The 23,843-nt window shown below is 47.9% G+C and overlaps 1 protein-coding gene across 1 annotated transcript in view; it reads right to left on the reverse strand.

Moving 5' to 3' along the window:
- The window catches only part of LOC135219339 (uncharacterized), a 353,665-nt gene extending 330,836 nt beyond the window's left edge, over positions 1 to 22,829 (reverse strand). The window contains 1 exon segment of the mRNA XM_064256015.1: positions 22,680 to 22,829. The gene's annotated coding sequence lies outside the window, so the exon portion shown is untranslated.
- Positions 22,830 to 23,843: the final 1,014 nt, after the last annotated feature.

The raw sequence follows: 23,843 nt of genomic DNA on the forward strand, positions 1-23,843 counted from the left end.
ATATTTAAAAATTTATCTTAAAATAAAAATATCATTTTTAAATATGTAAGTGACCTGGCAGTTATATACATAGCTGATTGACACCTTTGGAGGAGGGTCAGAGACAGCAACATCATTGTAAGGTAACTACTTAATAGGTAACTAAAGATTCTTACCTGCTAAGGAAGCTGACTTGACGAGTACTGCCTCTTTAGTCTGCTCTCCTTAGGAGCTCCAGCTAAGGGATGTGACCTGTGCAGCTGATGAGCTCAAAGGGGTTTGTCGAAGGGACGTGACCTCTATGCGACAAAACCACCTATGCCCTTGACATGGGCTAAAACAGGCAAAGACCACCTAACCATCCAATCCTTGCATACAAGAGATTGAAAAAACACACATATACACTAGACTGTTGAAGGTTTCCCCTAACCTTCAACAGACAACCATAAAAATAACATCAAGGGTCTAACATGTAGGATTAGAGGTATCAACTCCTTCACCCAACACCGAGCCAGTGGCTACGAACGGTCCAAGGGTTCTGCAGTCTTCATATACCGTTTCTATTTGTTTCAGATAAAAAGAAGAAAATATGGAGCTGCTCCTCCAGTATGTCGCGTCTAAAATGGCTTTAAGGAACTGATTCTTTCTAAACGCCATTGACGTCGAGACTACAGCTAGCACTTCCATGGGCCTTTACCTTTAAAGCCTTGTAAAGCGTTTCATTGCACTCCGTGTGAGCTTCTTGAATCACACTTAATAAAGAAGGCTAAAGCGTTCTTTGACATAGGCCTTTTGGGGATCTTTAACGAACACCATAAGTTGTCAAAAGTCCCTCTAACGTCCTTGCACCTGTGCAGATAACACTGTAATGCTCTTACCGGACAAAGAGTCCTTTCACGTTCCTGACCTGCAAAATCTCCAAGGCTGGGAATCGTAAAAGACCTAGGCCAAGGATTGGATGGAGTTTCATTCTTGGCTAAGAAACCTAAAGTGGTTGAACAAAACGCTTTAGATCTACTAATTCCTACTCTTTTGTCCATAGCTTGAATCTCGCTTACTCTCCTTGCAGTAGCGAGAGCGACTAGAAAAAGTCTTCCTGGTTAAATTCCTGAACGAGCTCTCCTGGATCGGCTCAAACTTGTCAGGACATTAAAAAACCTTAGTACTACGTCCAGATTCCATCCTGGTAGTTGTTCACTCTTTTGTTTCGTAGTATCAAAAGATCTAATTAAGTCGTGAAGATCTTGATTCCTAGACAAGTCCAGTCCTCTATGTCTAAAGACTGACGCCAGCATGCTCCTGTATCCCTTAATTGTAGTAGTGGCTAGACCTACTTTAAGTTTTAAGTGAAGAAGGAAGTCTGCGATCTGGCTCACAGATGTGTTGGACGAGGACACCTTCTTCTCCTTACACCAGTTTCTAAATATCTCCCACTTCGACTGGTAGACGTTGATGGTCGAAGCCCTTCTTGATCTGGCGATAGCTTTAGCTGCCTCTCGCGAAAAGCCTCTAGCTCTAAGGAGCTTTTCGACAGTCGAAGGCAGTTTAGCTGAAGATCGCGGGTATTCCTGTGATACCGTTTGAAGTGGGGCTGTCTGAGCAGATCTGGAAGCAACGGAAGGGTTCTTGGAACTTCCACTAGCCACTGCAACATCTCTGCGAACCAGTCTCGCGTCGGCCAGTACGGGGCTATCAGGGTCATTCTGGTTCCTTCGGACTGCGCGAACTTCTTTAATACTTTGTGTTTCACTTTGAAGGGAGGGAAGGCGTACAGATCCAGTCCTTCCCAGTTCATGAGGAACGCGTCTACTGCTACCGCTTGTGGATCCAGCACCGGTGAGCAGAACGTCTGCATCCTCCTTGTCTTGTTGCGGTTGCAAAACAAGTCTATGGAAGGCTTGCCCCCATAACCTCCATAGTAATTGCGACATTACCTCTAACTTGAGAGTCCATTCTGTTGGCAGGACCTGATTTTTCCGGCTCAAGAGGTCCGCTCTGACATTTAATTCTCCTTGTGCAAATCTCGTTTGGAGGACGATATTTCTGTCCTTTGCCCATAGCAACAGATTCTTGGCTGTCTCGTTCAGAGAAAAGGAGTGGGTGCCTCCTTGTTTCCTGACATACGCTAGAGCAGTCACGTTGTCCATGCTTATTTCCACTACTTTGCCTGCCACACATTCCTCGAATGCCTGAAGAGCTAGAAAAGCTGCCATCAGCTCTTTCTTGTTGATATGCCAATTTCTTTCGGTTTCGCTCCATCTTCCCGAAATTTCCCTGCTCCACAGAGTCGCTCCCCAGCCTAGGTCTGATGCGTCTGAGAACAGTATTAGCTGTGGATTCAATTGTTGAAGTGAAACTCCTCCTCCCAGCTTCGCTGGATCCAGCCACCACATCAAGTCTTTCTTGACCTCTGCTGAAATTGGGAAATTGGGAAGGTGTCTGAAAGCCTTTGTTCCTTCCTTTTCCAATTTCTGTTGAGGTAAAATTGCAGAGGGTCTGAGGTGCAGTCTTCCCAGTGAGACGACAACTATTCGATAGAAGGAAATGGTCCCCAAAAGATCCTCATCCATAGCCCCTCGCCGATCCATTCGGTTGTCTCCCCAGGAATTCCTGCCAACCCCGATTCAGGCATCAGTCTTGTCTCTCCTAGGAGGGAGAAGCAAACGAAAAAATCCTGAGAGTTCATCAGAACTCCTAAATAAATGATCGAGCGAGAGGGCTCCAGGTGAGACTTTTCCAGGTTCACCACTAGCCCTAGTTCCCGTACTAGTTCAGGGTTATTTTCATATCCTCCAGACACTTTTGTCTTGGAGTTGGCCCTGAGAAGCCAATCGTCCAGATAAAGAGAAATGCGGATCCCCCCCACCCCCCCTTTGTGTAGCCATTTGGCTACATTTGCCATAATAGCTGTGAATATTTGTGGCGCTGTGCTGAGCCCAAAGCAAAGAGCCCTGAACTGGAATACTCTTCCTTCGAATAAGAACCTGAGGTACTTCCGAGAGCTTGGGTGGATGGGGACATGAAAATAAGCGTCCTGTAGGTCTAATGAGACCATCCAATCTCCCGGTCTCAACGCCGATAGCACTGATTGCGTTGTCTCCATTGTGAATTTCGTCTTCACGACGAAGGCGTTTAGAGCACTGACGTCCGAACGGGTCTCCATCCTCCCGAGCTCTTGGGTACCAAAAACCAGTCGATTGTAGAACCCCGGATTCTCTTGGGGTGAAACAGGTTCTATCGCTTTTTTAAAAGCATAAGGCTCTTAACTTGTTCTTTTAACAACGCGAATCTCTATTGCTGCTGTCCTTGTAATTCGCTGTTTAAGTCAAGGGTAATCTAAAACTATTGGTGAGGTTTTGGCGTAAAAATGATATGTTATGTTACAATAAAGTTTCATACATACTTACCTGGCAGATATATACATAGCTAAGACTCCGTCGTCCCCGACAGAAATTCAAATTTCCGCGCGCACCCTCGCTACAGGTAGGTCAGGTGATCTACCGGCCTGCCCTGGGCGGCAGGACTAGGAACCATCCCCGTTTTCTATCATATTTTCTCTCTTCCACCACCTGTCTCCTGCGGGGATGCTGGGTGGGCCTTTAATTGTATATATCTGCCAGGTAAGTATGTATGAAACTTTATTGTAACATAACAATATCATTTTCATACAATCAACTTACCTGTCAGATATATACATAGCTGATTGGCACCCTTCGGTGGAGGGTAAGAGACAGCTACTATATGGAATAGACAGGTAAACAACATATGTTGTAGGTATAAATAAAACCTTGGTTCCTACCTGATAGGTGGTAGACTTCGTGGGTGTTTGCCCAGTAGTCTGCATCACCTCAAGAAACTTTAGCGAGATATATGATCTATGGCCAAGAGTTCTTGTGGGTCTGCCGATGGGGTCTTATCCGCTTACTCGGCAGAGCCTGAAAGGACTTTGTCAATGGGTGGGTGCTGATCCACTTATATGACAATACACCTTATGAAGGAGCACACAACCAATCCCGACCACCTGATCCTAACCATATGTTAGAACTAAGGATTGTTCCGAGTTATCCCCGAACTCGTCACAACCCGTAACTCAAAACCACTACACACACATACATAATTTTCAAAAAAAAATTATACTCATCTAAATGGATATGACAAGCGTTCTCATTACTGAACACAGACGGCCGCCCGTGCTAGCCTAAGGCCTCTATTGTTCGAAGAGACTCCAGACCATATCCAAAAAGAAGAAAAGTATATACATATTAAGGATTGGTGTCGGCTCCCGTACCCAGAATCGTATCCGCCGATACGAAAGGACCTAGAGAAAAACACTTCTCATATGTCACACGAACGTCTTTCAAGTAATGAGATGCAAATACTGAGGTTGCATCTCCAAAATGTCGTTATCTATGATGTTTTAAGCGACATAATTCTTATAAAAACGATTGAGAGACGTCGCTACAGCTCTTACTTCATGAGCTTTTACTCTCAGTAGTTGTAACTGTTCGTCAGGACAGACCTTATGGAGGCGTCTGTAATGACGTTTCTTACAAAGAACGCCAGTGCATCTTGGAACATCAGTCTTGTGGGGTCTTTTACCGCGCACCAAAGCAGCCTTGTCTAGAGCCTCCCAACTGACGCTTTCTCTGAAGGTAGAAACTTCAGAGCTCTAACAGGGCATTAGAGACCTCTCTGCTTCTCTGCTACGAGACTTCGACATTCTTTGACTTCGAATGACTTAGGCCAGGGATTCGTGGGATTCTCGTTTTTCGCTAAAAAAAACAGGGTCTTAAAACGCAGCAAATAGCCGAGTCTCCCTTGAATCCTACTTTATCCTGCAGAGCTTGTAATCACTAATTCTCTTTGCCGTAGCTAAAGATAATAGGAATAGGCATTTTGCTAGTTATCTCTAAACGATGCCAGATGAGGAGGTTCGAATCTATCCGATGACAGATATTTGAGGACTACGTCCAGGTTCCAGTTCGGAGGTACTGGTTCCTTAGACTTTGAAGTCTCAAAAGATCTTATGAGATCGTGGAGATCTTTATTATTTGCCAGATCTAATCCTCTGTTCCTGAATACAGCCGAGAGCATACTTCGTATCCCTTTATTGTGGCTACGGCTAGATGAGATTTTTCTCTCAGGAATAGCAGGAAATCAGCAATTTCCGCTATAGAGGTAGTGGAGGAGGACAACTTCTTGGATCTACACACCTTCTAAATACCTCCCACTTCGACTGGTATACCTTCGTAGTGGAGGTTCTGCGTGCTCTCGCGATCGCGCTTGCCACTTCGCGAGAAAAGCCTCTCGCTCTGACAAGTCTTTCGATAGTCGAAAGGCAGTCAGAGCGAGAGCGGGGAGGTTTATGATGGTACCTCTTGAAGTGTGGTTGTCCTGAGAAGATCCGTTCCTTCTTGGTAGGGATCTTGGAAAGTCTATACATCACTCTACCACCTCCGTGAACCATTCCTGGGCCGGCCGGAAAGGGGGCTATTAACGTCATCCTCGTCTCCTTTGACCCCGCCACAAACTTTTTCATTACTAACCCAGGATCTTGAATGGGGGAAAAGCATAAACGTCTACTCGAGACCATTTAGCAGGAAGGCGTCTACCATAAGTGCTCTTGGATCTTCCAACGACGAGCAAAACACTGGGAGCCTTTTTGAAATGAATGTTGCGAAGAGATCCACATGAGGAGTTTCCCCCACGAGACCAGAGATCGAGACACACCTCCTCGTGTAGTGTCCATTCTGTATGAAGGACCTGGTTCCTCCTGCTGAGCCTGTCCGCCCTCACATTCCTTACTCCCTGTACGAACCTTGTCAGCAGGGAGATGTTCCTGTGAGAAGTCCAAAGTAATAGATCTCTCGTGAGCTCGTAAAGGAACGAGGAGTGAGTCCCCTCCCTGTTTTCCGAATGTAGGCAAGTGCGGTGGTGTTGTCCACGTTTACTTGCACTACCTTGTTTGACACCAGCGGTTCTAGGCTCTTCAAGGCCAGATGTACGGCGAAGAGCTCTTTGCAGTTTATGTGCCAAGACACCTGTGCTGGTTCCCAGGTGCCTGACACTTCCTCCGAGCCTAATGTCGCTCCCCAACCTCTCTCCGACGCGTCGGAGAACAACACTAGGTCTGGGTTCTGTGTTCTTAGAGAGATCCCTTTGTTCTCTTCCAGAGGGAGCAACCACCACTGTAGGTGTGACTTTATCTCCACTGGAATGGGGGGCAAAAAAACGTCCGACAATTGTCCGTTTTCCAGCTCCAAGACCTCTTGAGGAAGAATTGAAGCGGACGTACATGCAGTCTTCCTAGAGGGACGAATTGTTGTAGCGAGGAAAGCGTCCCCAGAAGGCTCAACCATTCCCTCGCCGACGTTTGTTGCTTCTCTAAGAAGAGAGAGACTATCCGCAAACCTTTTGCGATTCTCTCTTGCGAAGGAAAAAACTCGAAAACCCCGAGAATCCATCCGAATCCCAGATAGACTAGGTCTTGTTCTGGGTTCAGCTGAGACTTCTCGAGGTTCACCAGCAATCCCAACCGCTTTGATTAAATCGAGAGTTAACTTTAGGTCCTCCAAGCACTGTCTCTCGATCTGGCCCTGATGAGCCAGTCGTCCAGATACATAGAGACATTCACATCCTTTGAGGTGAAGAAACCTCGCCACACTTCTTCATCAGGCTTGTGAAGACCTGAGGAGCTGTGGACAGGCCGAAAACACAAGGCTCTGAACTGAAAGATCCTTCCCCCCGTCATGAAACGGAGGTACTTCTTCGATGAAGGGTGGATCGGGACGTGAAAGTAGGCGTCCTGGAGATCTAAAGACACCATCCAATCTCCCTGACGTAATGACGCCATGACTGAAGCAGAAGTCTCCATGGAGAACTTCTCCTTCTGAACAAATTTGTTCAGCGAGCTGACGTCCAGTACTGGTCTCCAGCCTCCCGAGGCTTTCGCCACCAGAAAAAAGGCGATTGTAAACCCCGGGGAGTGTTGATCCCGTACCAATTCTATCGCTCTCTTGTCCCACATTTGTTCCACCATCGATCGAAGAGTATCCCTCAGCACAGGATCCATTGTATTTGGCTGATAGTTCCCTTGGTATTGACGTTAAGGGAGGAGAGTTCAGGAAAGGGAGGGAACGATATCCCTCCTTAAGATCGCCAAAGATGACGCGTCTGCATTTATCAGTGTCCAGGCTTCCACAAATCCCAGGAGCCTGGCACCTACTGGTGCTTGGAGGAGAGAAATCTTTCATTTTCCTTTCTTGAGGGCCGAAAAGCAGATCTACCTCTCTTCTCTGGAGCCTTCCTCCTTGTGGAAGGTCTGGAGGTTGGACCACCTCGAAAGGGCTGCACCGTTGTACTGGGTCCTTTCTTGTCCGATTGCAGCAACAGGTTTCTCTTTCTTGCTGACTGCGTCAGCAGATCCTGCGTTGCCTTCTCAGTTAAAGAATGCGCAATGTCCTTTACTAAACTGAGAAGGAAGGGAACAAAAAGTCAGATAGAGGCGCATATAGAAGTGCTGCTCTCTGAGCATGTGAGACTGCCTTAGTTAAGAAGGCGCCATATACAGTCCTTTTCTTTAAAACGACCTGCCCCAAACAAAGAGGTTATTTCAAAAGATCCATCCTGTACCGCCTTGTCAATACAAGACAATATGCATAACAGGGCTTCAGGTTCGATTCCTTCGAATCATGTGCTTTCTTGGACATTACCCCCCCCAAGGGACCAATCTAGAAGTTAAAAACTTCCAATACAGCGAAAGAGTCCCTTGAGGAGATGATCCAGTTCCGAAATTCCCCATGTAATCCGTGCAGAATTGAGACTAGGACGCCTTGAAGCGTCAACCAAAGTCGAAAATGACAATTTGTCCAAAATTGCATTTTTCCTAACTATACAAACCTGAGGTCCTTTTACAATAGGAAGGTACTAGCGGCAGCTGGATAGGTCGTAAGCTTTCGAACAAGGGGTTCGGTAGTTAACTGCTTGTCCGACAGGCGCGCGCGCGCGACTGGGAGGTAAACAAATCACTTTTGCTTTTGGCCCAAGCAAAAACTGCAGAAGTGAGGGGTGGCATTGAGGTGGGGCTATTGTGTAAAAGGACCTCAGGGTTTGTATAGTTAGGAAAAAATGCAATTTTGGACAAATTGTCATTTGTTCCGACACGGCATACAAACCTTCGGTCCTTTTTACAATAGGAAGACTCACTTCTTGGTGGGTGGAATCTGAGTCTTTTGTGAACAGACTGGTGTTCGCCCACCTTGGAAGCCTCCCTGGTCGTAAGAGCGAGGGAGGGATCCAAGCCTCTGTCCGATTGATCGGGGTGTGCACCGCAGGATCAATGGTCAGACCTCTGGACCGAGTACTAAGAGAGGGGCATGCGCATCTCTTCGTACCAGCAATGTAAGAACTTGTTCCTGTACAGGAGCAAAGTTAAAGTCATGGTTTTGACTCTTGTAGGCATTCCACTTCCCCCCCTTGTGAGGAAGAAAGGTGATATTCTGCTCCCGTCCCTCGTGCAAGGGATAGGATGGGGCTCTGTCGTATAGCTCACCGGCATCTCGTCCTTATCCAGCAGGGTGATGACCGTATCCCTCTACCCACAGGTAGAGAGGAAGAAAAGATAGAAAGAGAAGCCAGTCACTTCCTCCTTACTATCTATTCATACAGTCACACCAGGACTCGATTCTGTTCAGCCTGCTAGGGTGGGTCTGGGTTCGCTAGACGACGTATTGAGCAGCCACCACGGGTCCTAAGGAAACCGATCCAAGGACCTATGGGCAATATCCAAGAGGTATAAGGAAGTTGCCGGTGGTCTGGTTGTACCAGACCCCTGCCTTCCATACCTGCGCCACGGAGAAGTTCTTACGAAACGCCGACGAGGGGCCAATACTTCTAACTTCGTTGAGTTCTCGGATGGGACGTACTGGATGTCGTCACTACCATCAGCCTCATACGCCCTCCTGAAGACCTCACGCAGCCAGGACGGAAAGAGTGTCTTGATACTTCTTTTCTTGTGACCCCATTGCTAACGAAGAGGCGTCGACACTCAGGCCCGAGGTGTCGAGTTTCTCTTCAGATAGCGCCGTAGCGTCCTCCCAGGACAAAGCAGCATCTCATCTACATTCATTATCTGCATGACCGTTCCCGTACTCTCTTCGCCGATGTCAGGTCCAGCAAGACAGAGGTTCATTCGAGTTCCCTGGTTTGGCAAGACCTTTGGAAGCTGCTACTAAGCAAGGAGATCTCGAACGAGTTCGAGATGTCCAATCCGTCAGTTTCAGGAGGAGCGACAAGGCGGCTCTGTATCCTTTGACTGTGGGAACTTAGAGGAGCTTCCTCGGCGAAGAAAAACGAGGAAATCCGCTCCCTGCTGAAGAGTGGCTCTGAGAGGAGATGGGCCCCGTCTACGACACCAACCACCGAAGACGGCCGACTTCCCTGGTACACAGCTGCAGAGGACTGACGGACGTTTACCAGCCATCTCTGTTGTTGCGCAACGAAAAAAGCTTCTCGTTCGCAAGAGAAGGTGGATAACAGCCAGCCGTGAAGACGTAGAGACTGGACTGCTCGGTGGTAGGTACCTCTCGACGTGTGCTGGGCGAGAAGGTTGTGCCAATGGGGAATCTCTCTCGGTTCTCTTACGAGAAGAGCCAGCAGGTCCGGATACCAAATGGCTTGTGACCATTTGGAAGCCATCAGGATCATCCTGAGATTCGGGATGACCAGTGCTCGACTGATCACCTTGCGAATCAGGCTGAACGGGGGAAAGGCATAGGCGAAGAGGTTGTCCCACGGGTTGTTTAAGAGCGTCCTCTGCAGCTGCCCATGGATCCGGCACGGCCGAGAAGAACACCTGGAGCTTCCTGTTGTGCCGGATGGCGAACAGATCCTCGACTGGTCGCCCCCACAGGTCGAAGAGCCTTTCCGCCACGTCCTGGTGTAGAGACCGTTCGGTCCTTATCACCTGATCCCGACGGCTGAGCGTGTCTGCTACTACATTCCTTCCCTGGAATGTAGCGTGCCGACAGCTCTATTGAGTGTGCCTCGGCCCACTCGTGCACCTGCCGAGTCAACTGATACAACGGGAGAGACTAGGACTAGGCCCCCCCTGTTTGTTGACGTAAGCCACCACCGTGGTGTTGTCGTACATCACACTGAGTGTCTCATCAAGCGGTCCTGGAACTCTTGGAGAGCAAGGAAAACGCTGCCTTAGTTCCAGTACATTGATGTGAAGGTGCTTGTCGTTCTCGTACCACACTCCTGAAGTCCGCAACTCTTCCAGGTGTGCGCCCCATCCCTCGGTCGGTGCGTCTGAGAGCAGCTGCATGTCCGGGGGGAGAGTGCGCGGAGGCACTGCTCTTGAGGGGTTCCTGTCGTCCAGTCACCTGGCTAGGTCCTGCCTCACCTCCTGTGTCATGACCAAGGGAGGCTTGGGGGATCCGTCGCCTGTGACCACTCTCCTTTGGTCTCCCTGAAGAGACCGCAGGTGAAGACGCCCGTTAGGGACTGGCTTCCGAGTGACGACAGGTGCCCGATCACGACTTGCCATTGCTGAGCTACCTGTTCCTGCCGAGACAGGAACTGGTTGGCCGCCTCCCTGAATCTGCTACCGTGTCGATCAGCATACCCAGGTACTTCATCCTCTGCTTGTGCTCGAGATCGGACTTTTCGAAGTTCAGAACGATCCCCAGATCGCGACAGAACTCGAGCAGTCGATCCCTGTCCTGTAGCAACTGCGAGCGGTAGCTCGCCAGGACTAACCAATCGTCGAGATATCCCATCAGACATATCCCGTGCGAATGGCCCCAAGCAGACACCCAGAGTGAACACTTGCGTGAACACCTGTGGGGCGGTTGAGAGACCGAAGCAACGTGGCCTGAGCTGGTACACCGTCCCGTCGAGGATGAAGCGGAGGTACTTTCCGAAGGACTGATGAATGGGTATTTGTAGATACGCATCCTTCAAGTCCACTGAAAGGAAGAAATCGTTCTCCCTGATAGAGTCGAGCACTGAGAGTGCCGTCTCCATCGTGAACCGGGTCTGGCGAACCAACCGGTTCGGGGGAGAGAGATCTATCACTGGGCGCCAGCCTGTCGTAGACTTTTCCACCAGGAAGAGTCGGCTGTAAAGCCGGTGGTTGATCCGTACGATTTCTACAGTTCTCTTGCTCAGCATGGTCTTGATCTCCTGTCTCAATGCTACGTCTTTCGATGCCCCTGGAGCGTACGACCTGCTGATGGACCGGGTCCCCATGGATGGCCAGGCACCCCCCCCCTTCCGGCAGCAGGTGAGGGGGAATTGCCGTCCTTCCACTGTGAACGTCGTCCGGTTGGGGCTGATCGAGACTTGAAGGAGAGAGCGAAACCGCTCGACTCATTCCAGTCCTCACGAGGTCGAAAACTCAGGAGGACCGAAGGGAATATATAACTACGATGTCCGAAGACACGTAGAAACGCCTCTGTCGCAGTGTAGAGGAGGCGAAGGAGCTTGTTCGACCATCCAGAACCGAGGGAGCCTTCTTGTCCGGAGACGAGAGGACTACCTGGCTCAACACAGTCGGCAAGCTCCGATCGCGGCCGCCCCACCGTCGATTTGGGTTACCCTCTCGGGCCCCAAAACGAACTCGAGCCGAGACGTGGCTCTGCTGGTGGGAGCGGCGATCCTTCCCCGAGGTCATTGTGCTGACGAATCAGCGCCGTAACCTCGGCAAAGTTCCTCTGGGTCTCGGAAGTCACGTCATCTTGCAGAGTGGGACCGTTAAGCCCTTCGAACAAGAGCATATTCCGAGAACCTTCCTCCTAAGAAGGGGGAACAGCGACAGCCCTCTCGGTCTTCCCCATCCATTTCCACTGCGCATACGTCCTGGCCGGTTCAAGAACCGTGCCTGGCACGTAGGGCGTCGTGGTGGGATAATGATGGGCGCACCCTTCACGATCACTCCTCCATAACTCGCTCCTCCAGGTGTAACCCGAGGAGGTTGAAGGTATGGTAGAGGCAGACCTGACGCTCCCTCTTCGCTCGCTGGCAGAACCAGCAGGCTTGGAGGGCTGCAGGCGATCGTCAACCCGCGGTGACGATCGAGCTGCAGGCCTGGTCGAAACCGTTCTCGCTGTGGAGAACGGCTGGACTGAGCACAGCGGCCCCGATCTCGAGTGTCAGAAGAGCTGGTGCTGGTTGCCGTACCCGATCGCTCTCTGTGAGAGCGACGGTCAGGCGACCCTGCAGGCTCCACTGTCGCAGTGAGACCGGTGCTTGTCCTCACGGCACGTCACGTCGCTGGTTCCAGCCGTGGCTGGCACCGGCGAACGGGAGGACCTCTTCCCAGCCTCAGCCCGTGGTCGGTCGTGGACCGTCACGTCCACCCCGGGTAGCCAGCATGTTCAAGCTGAGAGTGAGAGCTGGTCTGGTGAGAGTCGCCTGAGCGGCTGTCACCAGTCTTCCGCCCACCCCGTGCCGTGAACTGACGCTGAGCGGACTCAGAGGTCTGGTTCCTGGCTGCACGGTCGCTGTTAGGCGACCGTACACTCGGTACCTCCCGCGAGCGAGAGGCCGAGACGGACCCTGATGCAGTGGCAGAACCACTGACACCAGGAGAGAAGGAAGTACCGGTGTTAGCCGGTACCGGTACTGGTCCCCGTAGTCTTCTTCCTTGCGGAAGAAGAGACGGGCCCCGCTCCCGAAGGAGCAGGAGGACCAGCGGAAGAAACCCTCCCGTCCCACCGAGGTGAGACGGGTCCCGAGAAGCTCCCGAGGAAGCTTCTTAGGAGGGAGGAGGCAACCTTCTTCTTCCTCGGCTGTAAAGCCTTAGAAGTCGAAGGGGAAAGAGGCGGCGGCTGACGACCATGAAGAAGATGAAGACGACGACCACGACACCTTCCTCCTCTTCTTCGTCAGCTTCCTCAGGGACAGACGTAAGATCTGCTATCCAGGGCGGAGCCGGGGCTGCTGTAGCCGAAGCCACAGGGCCCGGACGCACCTGTACAGACAGACCACAGTCTGGGGTAGTACCACCACGAACAGGGACGACATCAGCAGGTATGGGCATCTCAAGAACAGCAGGCACGGCAGCACATCCTCGGTAGGGACCGCCAGCGCAGCAACGGCAGGAGCCAGCGCAGCAACGGCAGGGACGCCAGCGCAGCAACGGCAGGACCAGCCAGCGCAGCAACGGCAGGAACAGCCAGCGCAGCAACGGCAGGGGACGCCAGCGCAGAAACTGCATGGACAGTCAGCCCAGAATCGGCCAGGTACGGCAGGCAGCACCGGAAACACAGGAAGTGGAGCAGCAGCCAGCAACATCCTGTTACGGCGGCAGGTCCAGGAGCGAGTTCTAGGGCAGCGGAATGTGGTCGCTGCAGCGCGGCAACCACGAGCGGCGGCGGCACGCCCCCTCTCGGTACGCGTGAACGGCACTTCACAGCGGCTGTAGCAAGACTGTTACCACGTGAGGCGAGTACACCAGGTGAGGAGGGACGTCGTCACCTGGTTGCGTGGTCACCACTCCATGGGTGACCGCAGTAGGCCCAGACATAGAACCGCCGCCCCTGGACACCAGCACGCTCTGCAATTGGAAGGACGCCATACCTCACCAAGGTCCACCCTCGTGGCAGTATCACCTGGGGAAATAAAAGTAATAGCGATTAATGGAGGGGAAATCCCCTCGTGCGGGGTTTTGATCCCTCCCGAACGAGTGGAAGACCCCTAATACAATTGTACATCGGGCACCGAGCGCGCTCCCCCGCGCTCGACGGATCGGGCGAGGAGAAGAACGCCGACCGAAAATAAAACTCCCCCCCCCCCAAGGGGAAGAGTCATCAGTGGGAACTGAGCGGGGGGGTTCTCGTTCCCCTCCCCCGCACAGCACCCATGTACCAACAACAAAATAAGGAGCCCTAGCAATCGTGCCATCGGCACGAATACAAGGCATAAGGATCAATTCCCTGACTGAGCGGAACTTGAACCAAATACTATTGATGCATCAATAATAAGGAACAAAATGAAAATGCATCTTGCACGTTCACTTCACAATGAAAAAGGGCTCGGATCGAGCGCATTTGCGCCCTCGGTACCGAGCGCAATGGTGAAAGGTTTATTCCTTACCTTTATGAATCAAGGTTTCTGGAAAGCCTTGATCCATAACGAATTGATGCAATCAACAGATATATGAAAATGAAAAGACTACTGCGCTTGCGATTCACTTCATACAATCAAAAGGGGAAGGATCAATTCCCGTGAATAGCGGAACATTGATCCCAGTCAACAATGCAATCTCAATAAAAAAATGAAAATGAAAAAGAACTGTACTTGCGATTTCACTTCATTCAAAATAAAAAGGGGGAAGGATCAATCTCCGGGCAAGCTCTGAAACTGATCCAAAATGAGTATGCTACAATAAAATTAATCTATGAAAATGAAAAAGAATACTGTACTTGCGATTCCACTTTCATACTGAATAAGTTTCCGTGCCGATAGTATTCGTTCGGCAACGGGCACACAGGTCAAAAAAATATAAATGAAAAGAGTACTTACTTACGATTTTCATCTACACATTTCCAACCCAATATACGCTCGGAGCGAGCGCTCCCGCCCTCGGCACCGAGCATACACAATACGAGGATCATTCTGGGTGGGAAAATGATTCCCGCAAGATCCTTTAATTCACAATTGAAATCAATGAAATGATTGTACTTACAATTCAGTTTCACTAGATACATCGAAAAAGAAAAAACACAATCATGCGAAAGCAAACGACGATGAAGCGGGCAGAGAGCGATGATACACGTCCACACGCCAGCAGGCCGAAAGCAAAAGTGATTTGTTTACCTCCCAGTCGCGCGCGCGCGCCTGTCGGACAAGCAGTTAACTACCGAACCCCTTGTTCGAAAGCTTACGACCTATCCAGCTGCCGCTAGTACCTTCCTATTGTAAAAGGACCGAAGGTTTGTATGCCGTGTCGGAACAAAATCTGTTTCGGTTGTAGAAGGGAGAGCAATACCCATATTCTCTCCCGTCTGATACAAATGCCTCTCTTCCCAGCCAATCTTGCTGGAGGCCATACAGAAGACTGTCCTTACTAAGTCTTTCTTAGACTTCATCCATGAGTCTAAGGAATGTAAAGCTCTTTTCATCGATATGGTGGGTTTCATTTTGAGAAAAGACGAAGGCTTCTTCGTCTTAGCACTGGAGAGCGAGCGTGGAGAAGGAGGAGCGCAGGAGTCAACTCGTCTACCGTACTCCTCCAGAAGTAGGGTAGTCAACACCTTATAGTTAGAGAGACCTTCTCTTCCACTATATTCGTCATCGAGTTTTCCTCTAACTCGGGATCTACATGCTTCTCCGCTCTCCTTTCCGAACGTTCCTCTTCTTGAAGGAGACAAACTCCTAATAGGAGAGGGGCTAAGGGAATGATACTCCTTCCTCTTTCCCGCTCTAATAGTCTTTGAAGGCGTCATAGGCTTCAGCTTCTCCTAGAATTTTAGAAGACGCTTCCCGCTTACATGACGCTTCTTCCCGTTCGCCAAGCGTCATGGATGACGTCTTTTGCTGACGTCTCGATGACGCTTCGCGCTTGGAAGACGCTCCGCTCTCCAAAGGCGTCCTACTTGGCGTCATAATATTGGACGGAGCGTCATGTCTATGTTCCTTTCCCAATGACGCTTCGCGTCTAAAAGACGTCTACGTCTCTCTGGCGTTACGAAACTCTCGTAAGCACCTGTTCTCGCTCTCGAACTAGACGCTTCTATAAGACGTTTAGCCGTTTCCCGTCTGTATGACGCTTCTCGTTGAACAGGTGAGAGAGGACGAGACTTCTTAATTGGAAGCGTCACGTCCTTCCGACGTGGCGCTAAAACTCCCACTAGAGATGACAGCTGCTCTTGAACTGCCATGATGATCTTTCTTGACGCTTCCACGTCCAGTGCATGACGTCTTTCGTCATCACTCGGGGAGAAGAAGAAAGGAAAGGGTACTTCCGCGTACACTTCAGGTGACGCTGACGCCCCCTCGCTTTCTTGCTAGATGACGGAGCGTCATCTGAGAAACGCTCGGACTAGAATCTATGTCAGGCTTCATATGACGCTTCAGCGGTCTTGACAAAGTTCGATTCCTTCCACCCTCGTTTAGGTGAGGGAGAGGGAGGGAATGAGGACGAGAAACACTCGCGAATGACGCTTTTTCTAAAGCGCCCTTGAGCCGCCTGCCACGAACAGAGCTAGCTGAAGGGACGTAATGACCGTTGGGGATCCCCCACAACCTCCTTAAGGCTTTCGACTTTCCTTCTCCTCGGGTTGTGAGCTTGGAAGAGGTCTAGGCCTGGGAGCGTCGCAGGGACGATCAAACGCCCCCTCCACAACACTGGGAGAACTCACTTCACTGTAATGCTCACTTTCACTAGCCTTACCTTGAAGTCAGCCATCTTGGACTTCATGTCCCTAATTGTAGCTTTCAGATTGGCGATTTCGATGCCGAATCCGAAAAAAGCACTCTGAGAATGAGATACATAGGAGAATCTACATCAGTAGGATTAGAATTATCAGTGAAAGGCTCAATAGGCCTTGAACTCACACCTTTCAATCGTCTAATTCTATCCTCTCTAACTTCTTCAAATAAGAAGTCAAAGTCTTCCACTCTTCTGCATTCAATCCCTCGCATTCCTTACAAGTATTAATAGCAGAACACTGAAAACCCCCTCATTTACGGCATACAGTGTGAGGATCAAACCGAAGCTTTCGGTATCCTCACCCTGCAGCCTACATTCACACATTCTCACACTCACATTAGAATCAGACATACTGAGAAAAATCCAAAAGAGTTATTCCAAAAAAACAGTCCACAGTAGCGAATGCCAAAACACGATCCAAATACGTCACCAAAAAGCCGAAAACGTTGATCAAGGTTGAAAAATGAATCTAAGTCAGGAGGTAATAACAACAATGTTGATACCACCAGGCGACAGAGAAAATATGATAGAAAACGGGGATGGTTCCTAGTCCCTGCCGCCAGGGCAGGCCGGTAGATCACCTGACCTACCTGTAGCGAGTGGCGCGAAATTTGAATTTCTGTCGGGACGACGGAGTCTTAGCTATGTATATATCTGACAGGTAAGTTGATTGTATGAAAAGGGATCTTGTAGCCCTCCCTTAGTATCTGAAGGGTCCAGTTGTCCGCCCCTCTCTCTCTCCAGGCTTCCCAAAACAAAGAAAGCCTGGCTCCTATTTGTGTCTGAAGGACTGTCTGATCATGGCCTCCTTTTGGAAGGAAGCTTGCCACCTTTTCTGGAGGGCTTCCTAGAAGTTCCCGACGTCCCTCGGGGCTGTTTTCCTCGAAAAAACTGTTGTGGTTGTTTCTCCTCTCTCGCTCTCTTGGTCGCAAACGAAGAAGGCAAAACCCCACTGGCTGCCTTCGATATTAGGTCCTGTGTGGTCTTCTGAGTCAATGAAGTGGCAATATCTCTAATAATCTCCTGTGGAAAAAGAAATTTCGCAAAGAGGGCAAACAAAAGCTTGCTCTTTGTACTGTGTGACCCCTTTAGCTGTAAAGGAGCAGAGAGGGACCTTTTCTTCACGATCCCTGCCGTGAAAATCGCTGCCACTTCATTAGTTCCATCATGTAAAGCCTTGTCCATACAAGACATCACACTCAGAAGGTTAGAAATGTCCGTTGAATCCTTCTCTTCCACTTTCTTGGCGAGAGCACTCAGAGACCAGTCTAGAAAGTTCAGGACCTCAAACACTCTAAACACGCCCTTCAGTAAATGATCGAACTCTTGCTTCGACCACATCACCTTCGCTGCTGTTAAGGCGTGTCTACGATTGGCATCGACAATACTGGAGAAGTCTGCCTGAGAGGAGGCAGGTACTCCCAGGCCCAGAACTTCCCCAGTCTCGTACCAAACGCTGGATTTCGAAGCCAATCTTGCAGGAGGAAAAACGAAAGCAGTTTTGCCTCGCTCCTTTTTCTCTTTCATCCAGTCATTCATCTTTGCAAGTGCTTTCTTGGCCGAAATGGAAAGAACCATCTTAGTAAAGGCAGTCTTATTCTGGGTTCTTCCACAAAGGAACTGAGACAGGGGAGAACGAGGTGCTGCGGGCTTGAAATCCGTTTCAAAAAGCTCTTGAAACAGAAGCATAGAGTCTTAGTATCGGAAGGAGGAACTTGTTCTTTCGTCTCCTCTTCCGAAACTACCTCCAACATCTCCGAAGGTCTCTCTCTGCTCGTTCCGCATCGGATGATGTAGTTAAAGCCAAAGCCGGAGCGTCATTGGTCTCGATGCGTTCCTTGGCACCAGAAACCGCCGAGGCGTCATGCTTACGAGCGTCGGCGTCACGTCCTTCTCTCTCACGCGCACTGGCGTCACGCTCTTTGCTCTTACGCGCGCTGGCGTCACGCTCTTTGCTCTTACGCGCGCTGGCGTCACGCTCGGAAGTGTCATGTCCGAGTAAATCGGAAGTGTCCTGGTTGTCTGTGTTCTTCTTGGCGTTAACGCTTCGCGAAGTCTTCATCACTCCCGGGGCGTCAGACTGACGCTTGGGTTCTTGCAGCTTTTCCATAAGTACAGACAGCTGCTGTTGAATATCTTGCAGCATATTCTTGGCTTCATTGTCTCTCGAGGGAGAGGGTACCTCGTCAGATTCGCCCGCACGAACTGCAGCCGGAGGAGTAGATCCTTCTAAGGCTTCCTGAGGACGCTTGGTAGGAAGCTTCCTAGGTAAATCCTCCCAAGTAGAAGGAGGAAGAGGAGCGTGCATCAAAAGCGCTGTCTTGCTCTGTTTAGCTGGCAAGGCTTCCGATGACGAAAACTTCTCTGGAGAACTCCAGTGACTGCAGCCCGGCAGTTGCTCATCTGATGAGACCTCACAAACACGAGGTAATTTCCTCTTGAGAGGACGAGAGGAAGTAGAGTGTCGCCATCCTCGACGCGGGGAGACGTCATCGGATGACGAACCAAACACACTCGACGCGCCTTTTCTACGGCTGTCTGAAGCAACCTTGGAAGCGTCAGCAGGTTTGTTTGAGGGCACGCCCCGACCGGATACTAGAGCCTCTCGCCTCCCTTAGACTTTCGACTTTCATCTCCCATGGGTCCGGGAGCTTGTAAGAGGTCTGTCTAGGAGCGTGACAGGACCGATCGGACGCACCCTCCACTACACTGTCACTAACACTAAACTTATCACTTACAGACTTTAGCACCTGCACTTAAAGCACTTACGACAGTCCAAGTGCGATTGCCCTGCTCAGTAAGAGAGGCAATCTGTTGTCCCATTTTTTCAAGCACCGCTTGAATACCTGCAAAGGTTGAGTCCTTCGCCCCCGACTCGGAGACAGGTTCGGGAGCTGATACTAGAGCAGGGGAAGGAACTATGGGATTATCTACCACTTCCTGATTCGTTGATGAACGGGAAAGGGAACTCTTAGTTCTTCTAATTCTATCTCTCTCGAGCTTACGGACATACTTGTCCAACTCCTTCCACTCCTTATCATCCAAAATCAAGCACTCATCACATCTATTCTCAAAAGTGCAAATTCTACCCCTACAATTCACACAAAGTGTGTGGGGATCAAGAGAAGCTTGGGAAATCCTAACCTTACACCCCCCTTTACAGCAGACTCTATACACAACTCCCGAGTCCGACATTGTTAATTGAGTAATCCAAAAACAAATCCAAAATCAATCCAAGTCAACAACAGCGAAAGCCAATAAAATACTTCACCCAATGATGAAATACTCTAGCGAGTACGAAAGACCTATCGAGGAGCCCACAACAACGAAGTTGCCGGCTGGGCGACAGAAGGAAAATATGGAGGGGTTTCAGGTAACTATCTAGAGGGCGTACAGGTAACGATCACCTGACCGACAGTCGGTGATTGCCGCGAGTTTCGAAGTCTGACGTCAGAGAATATAGCTATGTATATAACTGCCAGGTCAGTTACATATTTAAAAATTTTCCATTCAATTGACTTCAACCAAACTCAAACTCACATTATATTAAATACTGGAACTCAAATGCACATTTCATTAAATACTGGAATGTAATTAATGCCTATAAAAAAGTCCTTATGAAATATCAGTGTTATTTAATGGCAATCTTTTTTCTGGTTACTTACTGGTATAAACTTTGAGGCTAAACACCTTTTGAGCAATCGCTTCTTTCAAAAATATTCTTAAAATGTATGTCCACCAATTCTTTTCTATTTAATACAGCCCAATCCATATGAAATGAGATGCGGTGCACATACACAACAAACAAGCAAGACAGCGAGCAGGGGAGGCAGCAAAGTTATGTTCTTTTTGTCATGGGGGCTATGGTAGCATTATGCAATTTTATCACAAGGTTTATCACATGGAATAATGGTATAGTATAGGCCTAGTTGAACTTAAACAACAGATAACAAATACCTGTTTATATACGTATAAATGGTGGTAGAACATAACTAAATTGCATGATCACAGGCTACCTGCTCATATGTCAATGCACAGTATCCTCTTTATCATGGGTCTATCTTGAATATATACAGTAATATGTAATTGTTTGTAAATGCAAGGTCTAATCATACAGTACTGTAACATAGCTGTATTACCATGATCAAATTTATACAAAGTAGTATATATCTCAATAAAATGACCAGCTTTTCACAACTTCAAATAATTTCTATTAAGCTTTTTACAACTTCAAATAATTTCTATACTGTATAAAAGAACTTTTAGCGTTATATTTTTTACAATTTAAGTGTCCTCTTTATAATAGGCATGATCATTTATCATTTATATAGTATATACTAGTGGAGACAAATAATTACAATGGACATCATATATTGGCGTTCTCAAGATTCACGGACTCTTGTATTCGTGGATTTCTCAATGGACCATATCTAACCATTATTCATGGGAAATTTGTGTATTTGCAGTATTTTCCTATGATAAATATCCATAAATTACTGTAGTTTCATATCAATTTCATGATTAAATGCACTTTTTGTGAAAAATTATTAAAGAAACCAGGTATGGGCAGTTTTAGTGGGTTTTTCATGAATTTGAACTAACAAAATAGGCAATTCTTAGCATTTTTAGAGGGGTTTCAATTTAGTAGTTGCGGATTCTAGCTATTCATGGGGGGGGGGGGGGGGGGGGGGTCTGGAACTCTCTTGCCCTGTGAATACAGGGGATCCACTGTACACAATTTATAGGCACACTTACAGGTATTAAGGTATGCATTCATGTAAGCTAAACATATAAACATTGGGATATATTTTGAGTTGGGGAAAACAGTTTAAACTTCTTTTCAATTCTTAATCCATGAATTGTACAATTGACAGATACTTGTCACAGCAGCAAAGGACTGGACAATAAGGATGAGTGGAAATACAAATTACTTTAAAAAATTGTGATTTGTTCCTACTGGAATACACGTATTATTATTTTCCTTATCAGATATGTCCAGACATACTGTATGATATTGGATTGAAAATGTTCGGCAGACATAATGGGAATTCAGTGTATCTAATTAAAGAAAATGTAACAATGTAACATGGTAAATACTGTCGAAACTGCAACCTCTTATATCACTAATTGGCAACTCAAATCTCTCGCTGAGATGACCAACACAACGACGCCTTGCAGATCATATTCTCTCAGCAATACTGTCCACTTGAATCATTTACGGATGCAACATAAAAGACATATTCTTCATTTTCTCTTCACATACTAGGCTTATATGCATCCAAAATCTGAAAGCACCAACGTATTCAGGGTGGTTCTATTGTATGAAAATATGTTTTAATTCATCTTGATCGAGTTAATGATGGAAAATCCGATGATAAGTAAAAACAGGTATAAAGAATCAAATAGGTACTTCTCTCTCCATTTTTACTCGTAATTCCTTTGTGTTTTATCTTATTGATTTCAGAAAAAGATGACTTAGCCTAATTGTACGATTAAGACCGAATCATTAGGCATGACCAAAACTTTCCTAGCTTGAGGAAAGCGCGAGATTATTGAATACTAGGTATAAACATATTGCTAGTTTTCTAAGCCGCAGACGAACATAATGAGACTGAGCGAGCGGCCTACCTACCAGTTTCCAGCCAATCAGAGGCCACCAAACAAGCGTCTCGTAGGCACAAGAATCTACCTTAAGTGAATGGACTTTAGTATAGGCTATTCTACATTTGCACTCAACTAACCTGGGCGCTAGTAAATTTCGAGAAACCTTAACCATTTCATGTTTAATTACAGATTAGGCAGCACTTGCAAATGTACTCTGCAGAACCTATGGAAGAAAAGAAATTGGGCGTAGATAACCCGCTGGGTGGAAGGTGGGAGGTGGCACGTCCACGACCATCCTTCCCTAAGGTTAGGCTACGCTAAGGTCAACAAGTCTAGGGAAGAATCAGGGTACAGATTCACTTTCCATTACTTTCAATTTTGTTGATGTACTTAATTAAACAGGATAGGCTAACATAGGATAACAGCTTTCCACGGCGTTCGCACAGGAAGAAATACCCGAAATACCTCACCAGATACCCGTCGTCCCCCGAAGTTGCTTTGAAAGTTTCTCGCTTTGTTTACCTTTGCAAATTTCACTCCACTGCAAAAGACAACGTCTTGCCCACTACACTTAAACTTACACAGACCACCCAACCGCCCACGCCCATCTACTCAACCACCATTTCACACCCGTTCTACGACCACCCGCGACACGAACCTTAACTGAAAGCAAGGCAAATCACAAGCATCATGATCTCTTCTTTCTCTCCTCCCGTCTCTCTCTCTCTCTCTCTCTCTCGAGTCTCTCTTCAACCTTCTTGCAAGAAGTGTTATTTTCGTGACAGAAATAAAGGCGATCTAATTTGCGCACTCTCTCGTCAACACTCTCGCCGTCGGTATTTCGTCTCTGACAGGTTGAAATTCTTCCATTTTACTCCCATTAAATCACTCTAGATTCTGTAGAAAGGCCTGTTAAAGCTTTCATATAATAGTGGCGAGTGTTATGATTCATGCCAAAATACCGCAGTTCCGTGTGCCCCCGAAGTCGCCGGGCACCTCCGTGGATTTCAACCACTGACCGAATATCATATACTTGAGGGCTCTGAATAAGCCAGATATGTCAATACATCATACGAAGCCCCTGGATCACTGACAGCTGGCAAAATTATCCACATATAATTTCTTAGAAGTAATTATATGAATATTTGAAAGCAACGTGAAACATTTCCAGTAGATTCAAATCTGTAACTACTAAACCTTGGAAGAAATATTTCCTCCAAGAACTAAACTGTTAATACATCTTTCGACGATCACATTACACAAGAGGCTACTACAAGGTTGCTGTCTTTCCAAGTCTCTCAGAAGATCCCCATAACATTTTGTTGCATTAGCCTACTATTGACTGAAGAAGGACATTGGTAACAGAGCTCGTTCAAGTGTGGTCTCCCTTTGCCTTTTTCTGCTCCTACTCACTACTGAGAAAGCTGGTAGTTTGATACTGACGATCTTCCAACAGATATACAGATATGTTACACACCTCCTCTCTCTCCTCCACGGCTAATTTGGAGAAGGGATGCAATCAGCTGAACTGTTTCTACTTATATAGAAAGGTTCCTCCATTTCTCGCTCCCTTCTTCTCCCTCCATCTCTTCCCTGGGTCAGAAAAAACCTATGGCTAAAATCAAACTACACCGGGATTTAATGTTATTTTGGTGGTGCAATCATTTATTCACAAAATTTACATTCTGTCGTAAACAACGAAATGCACTGCATGTGACTTAGTTTAGTTATTAATTCTTACACTGGTGTGAGGTGTTTTTACATGCATAACAATATGTTGATGGACAATATTATTTGTACATTATAACAATCTCTATGTTAT

The sequence above is a fragment of the Macrobrachium nipponense genome, chromosome 1 (assembly GCF_015104395.2).
Source record: "Macrobrachium nipponense isolate FS-2020 chromosome 1, ASM1510439v2, whole genome shotgun sequence".
Lineage (NCBI taxonomy): Eukaryota > Metazoa > Arthropoda > Malacostraca > Decapoda > Palaemonidae > Macrobrachium > Macrobrachium nipponense.